The 5619-nt window shown below is 32.2% G+C and overlaps 1 long non-coding RNA gene across 1 annotated transcript; it reads left to right on the forward strand.

Annotated features, from left to right (window-relative positions):
- The first annotated feature begins 3502 nt into the window (after positions 1–3502).
- Positions 3503–5206, forward strand: LOC120580248 (uncharacterized). The gene is made up of 3 exons (XR_005645950.1): positions 3503–3639; positions 3725–3828; positions 4985–5206. It is a non-coding gene; the product is annotated as an uncharacterized lncRNA (long non-coding RNA).
- Positions 5207–5619: the final 413 nt, after the last annotated feature.

Genomic DNA, 5619 nt, shown 5'->3' on the forward strand with positions numbered 1-5619 from the left:
GATTTGAAATTGATCCTTCATATGACAATAACTATATCAGGAAAAAGATCATTGGTGATTGATCAAAGCTTCAAACGACTCTATTATGATGTGCTAGAAATTCATAACATCTCTTTCACACTTCTATATAAAGGAATGAAGACTTAGAGAATGGCAAGACTCTACAACAATTTGAAAGCACCAAAACTCTGCTGAAAATGTTCTGCATCAAAAAGTTCACTTAGAATTTCTAATCAAAGTTCATATCTTAGAAATTCTAGAGTCTTAAGAGTCTGTATCTGATTTGTATTGTGAACACCACTGATTGTATATCAAGTGTTCAACCTCAAACAATATTCTTTGTAATTCTGTTTGAATAGAAGTCTCTTGCAGTTATGCTTGAGCATAAGAAGTCTCTTTATTGTGTTCAGGAGTATAGGAAATCTCTTGCAGTTGTGCTAGTGTAGTTTGAAGTCTCTTGCTAGTTTCAGCAGTGAGCAGGGGTAATCAGATATTACATTTTTAGTGAACTCTCCTTGGAAGTGCAAGGGGGACAGGACTGACTTTCGGTTTGTGGAAGGAACCTGTTGTTTACACTGAAATTTGGTAAATCTTAAGGACATATTGTGCCTATTTATCTTCTAGAAGTTTTGATATTTGTTCTTGGACAACTTGATGAAATGAAAGTTTTGTACAGGAACTATTGAGCAATATGAAAGTTTTGTAGATATACAGGTCACTGAAGACATTTTAGAACCTGATCAGAAAGCTGAATCTGAAGTTCGTCTAGAAGCTCAACCCACTTCAGAAGTTGAACCAACCTCAGAAGCACAAAATGAAAATGCTTCTGAAGAAACTCAAGATGGCTCTCAACAAGTAATTCAATCCAAAAATACATTCAAGCACAAGTCCTCACATCCTAAGGATCAAATCATTGGAAACAAAGATAGTCCAAGAAGAACAAGATCATACTTCAGCCAAGAAGAGTCTATGATAGGATTATTATCAGTGATTGAACCGGCCACAATTGATGAAGCACTTTCAGATGATGGATGAATATTAGCTATGTAAGAAGAGCTCAATCAGTTTCAAAGAAATGATGTGTGGGATCTGGTCCCCAAACCTTAGCAGAAGAACATTATTGGAACAAAATGGGTATTCAGAAACAAGTTGAATGAACAAGGTGAAGTAACCAGAAACAAAGCTAGACTCGTTGCACAAGGTTCCAGTCAACAAGAAGGCATCGACTACACTGAAACATTTGCTCTAGTTGCAAGATTGGAAGCAATCAGGTTACTTCTACCCTATGCAGTTTATCATAACATAATATTATATCAAATAGATATCAAGAGTGCATTTCTCAATGGAGTCATTGAAGAAGAAGTGTTTGTCAAGCAACCTCCTGGTTTTGAGGATCTTAAGCATCCTGACCATGTTTATAAACTAAAAAAATCACTATATGGCTTGAAACAAGCTCCCAGAGCTTGGTATGATAGACTGAGTAATTTCTTGATTAAAAATGATTTCAAAAGAGGTCAAGTTGACACAACACTCTTCAGAAGGACTCTTGAGAAAGACATTCTTGTTGTGGAAATATATGTTGATGATATAATATTTTGTTCTACTAATGCATCTCTTTGCAAGGAATTTTTTAAGTTAATGCAAGATCAATTTGAAGTGAGCATGATGGGAGAGTTGAAGTTATTCGTAGGAATTCAAATCAATCAATCCAAAGATGGAGTATATGTTCATCAAACAAAATATACAAAGGAGCTTCTGAAGAAGTTCAAGCTTGAAGATTGTAAAGTGATGAACACTCCAATGCATCCAACCTGCACCTTAAGCAAAGAAGATACTGGAAGAAAGGTAGATCAGAAGATGTATAGAGGTATGATTGGTTCTTTGTTATACCTCACTGCATCTAGGCCAAATATTTTATTCAGTGTATGATTGTGTGCAAGATTTCAGTCAGATCCTAGAGAATCTCATTTAACTACTGTTAAGAGAATCTTCAGGTATTTGAAAGGAACAACTAATCTTGGACTCCTCAATAGGAAATCCCTAGATTATCAGTTGGTTGGATTTTCTGATGCTGATTATGCTGGTGATAGGCTTTGAAAGAAAATCAACCAGTGGCAACTGCCAGTTCTTGGGAGAGAATTTGATATCCTGGGCTAGCAAAAGACAATCAATTATTGCTATGTCTACAGTAGAAGCAGAATACATTTTAGCTGCAAGTTGTTGTACATAACTGCTTTGGATGAAACATCAGTTGGAAGACTATCAGATAAATGCTAATAGTATTCCCATTATTGAAATCAAACACCACTTTATTAGAGATTATGTTCAAAAAGGAATTTTAGATATACAATTCATTGATATTGAACATCAATGGGCTGATATATTTACTAAACCTTTAACTGTGGAAAGATTTGATTTTATAAAGAAAAATTTGAACATGCACTTTGTGTCTGATTAAATTTGCTTGCTCCTGAACTAGAAGTTTGCTTCTGAAGTCTTTTCAGAAGCTATGGTCCATCAGAAGCTCTTAACTGAGATTATGTGGAAAATGTGCTTCTGAAGATGACATCAGCACTTTAACTTCAGAAGCTGAATTCTTTGCTTCTGAACAAGTAGTATTAATGAAAATGTTGGAAGTTACTCTTTAGTAACACCTGTCCCACTAACTTAGTAGTTACTCTGAAAAGCTTCTGACGTGGTTTTACTCTGAAACTCTCTTTCCCAATGTTTAATTCTCATTTCATGGTTTTTCAAGTGTGTATGCTATTTTTCTGTAACTTATTTGATTTTAAAACCCTAAAAATAGTGTAATACTACTTAAATGGTCTAAAACAGAAATTCATCGTACCGCAAGTTGTTCAATATATCACACTACAAAATTTGATTGAATATTGTGAGCTCAAATCTACTAGCTCATAATGTGAGTTGTGCCACATGACTACAAGATAATCTCAACGTAACTTCTTTTCCAAAAAACTGTGATTAAAATACCCCATATAGGCTTTGTTGATTTGCCAACAATCTCAACACTATGTTAAACCAATGAAAAACAAATTACGAAAAATATTTGGTTCTTTAAGGATATGAAAGCATAGACATATTATTAAATTCATGAATAAAAAATCTAAGAAATATATCAAATTAATCCTAAAATTAATTAATGACCAAAGAACACTAACATGATTAAAGAAAAAATCGTAAAAATATACATAACAGGAAGAATTGCCACACACACACACGACATGTGTGTATACGTGTATTCATGTTTTTCAATGCTAGATAAGTAATAAAAAAATGATTAAATATTGAGAACTATGTTTTAACTATAATTACAAGCAACATTTTTATGTAAGGTCTATTATATGGGTTAAAGAGGCAAACATGATACAAAATTTACTTTAGTGGCATCTAATAACTATTCTAATTTATTGACGAATTTCATGCAACCGAACAGTTGTTAAAAACTATTTACTTGTTGTAAACATTGGACGAGGTTTTTACTATAAAAAGTGAGCAAACAATTCATCATTTGTTATATGCAAAGTGAAAACATAAATAAAAATATGGCTGGAATTCTCAAGTTTTTTTATATTGTGATCATTTATGTTTCTTTGTTTCTTTTTGTAGTTGAGTCTGAAAGTAAGCTCATTCTCATTTTTTAATCTTAGACACAATATTTCACCCATAGTTGGTAATATTTCTTTATCCTTATTTTACATTTCAGGAGAATGTGTTACAGACGCCGATTGTCAGAAAAATTGCCATTTCCTCATGCAAATCATTTTATTTGCATGAACGGCCTTTGTGCTCTGGTATTCCACGATTAGGGTAAAAAATATTTCTCAATTCGGCTAAACCTTTTTAATTTATTTTCTGATTATAATATTTTAACTGTTATAATTTGTCCTAAACATTCTTGTAATTCTCCGACTTTGCAATTTTTTTAATCGCAATAGAACAATGTTATATATATAGTTGAAAAATGAGTACAAGGGGGACTCTAACAATACAATAAATTTCATTTTAAATAGGGACTAAAACTCTAGAAAGATCGTAATAATGAGATGTAATTAAGTAAAACACACAAATAAACCACCATTCATCTCGACTCAATCATATCATACATCCTTAGTAAAGTTCCTTCAGTTCATTCCTAGCTATTTATGAATACTAAACTAAATCCTGACAATGACACTGATAAATGTTGATGCCAAAAAGGCTCTTGCTAACAGTGAGAAAGTGGGATGTTTCTTCTCGTAGGTTATGAATGATATAAGTCTATAGTCCATAATTTGGGCCATAATAGACCACTATAGGGTCATCTAGCAATGTTCAAAATAATGATAATATCCTTTATAAAAGATGGGAAAAAAATAATCAACCTTGTGCATCCATACACAATATAGTGGCATAACATCAATTAATCCTTATTGGATTTTCCACCAATAATCTCAACAAGTTGTGGTAACTTGTCCCATCAAGTGTTGAACCAGTCATTTTGGTTTAAACGATATATTCATCTTACCGTATTCATTCATATCCATAATCTTAGTCAATTTTCATATTCACAGTCCATGTTCATCATATTCATAGTTTCCCCAATAATTCTATTTATGATTCCTTGATGTTAGGGAATATTTATAAAGCTGAGAACTATGACTAGTCGTCTAACATTCTAACACTAGTGAGAGTGTGATGTTTTGAAATTCACCGATGCAATTCTTCTTTTACTTCCCTTATCCTTATTATAATTTCTTAAGTATGAGTTTTCGATATGGAATACATGTAGTAGACGAGTAGGAATGGTTTATTTGATATATGTGTCTCTTGTCTTATTATATGCACACCTCAAATGGTTTGCAATCATAAAAGTTTATTCATGTGTTTCAAACTGTGAATTTATATTGGTGTACCACTTTAATTGTTGTATAACATATCTGACCCCCTATTTTCTATGTGTTTCTTTTCTATTCATTATATGCAGGGTTTTCTCACGACAAGTCTAAGGAGTAGTATCAAGGTGTTTGTGTACATGCGTAAATTGGATATTATACTCTCACCTATGTTATGTTGTTCTTTAAAGTTTGTTGAATTATTGTTTATGTTTAATTTGAGTACTAGGTTTTGATATTGTGACATCATGGCCTAGTTTAACACTATGTTCTTGGATCTCGAGAAAATATTACATATTTTATTTTATTATGAAGATGTTTGTAAAGCTCAAGGCTCTAAGACGTAAAAGTATTCTATTTTTAGTTTGGAGATTGAGTCCCAATCTTATTAAACTTAAAAAAAATCATAGCAATAATGTAAATGTTTTATAAAAATAGGTGTTAATATATTTACAAAGAATACATTAACAAATAAATAAAACTCCCTAGTTATAGGTCTCTGAATTTGATTCAAAACTCCAATGGATTCCATGTAGTCTAAGTGATGAAAAAATCCACATGTGTGTACAAAGTAGATTTAGCCAAAACACCACAAAGATCACAACTAGGAGACATATATAACAAACCACTAATCATAAGATTATAACCAAAAAGGAGCTTTGGTGGAACCCCGTCATATGATGCTTTAACTATGTTTATTAGTCATTTAATATGCATTTAAAGACAA

Source organism: Medicago truncatula, chromosome 4, assembly GCF_003473485.1.
Source record: "Medicago truncatula cultivar Jemalong A17 chromosome 4, MtrunA17r5.0-ANR, whole genome shotgun sequence".
Classification (NCBI taxonomy): domain Eukaryota; kingdom Viridiplantae; phylum Streptophyta; class Magnoliopsida; order Fabales; family Fabaceae; genus Medicago; species Medicago truncatula.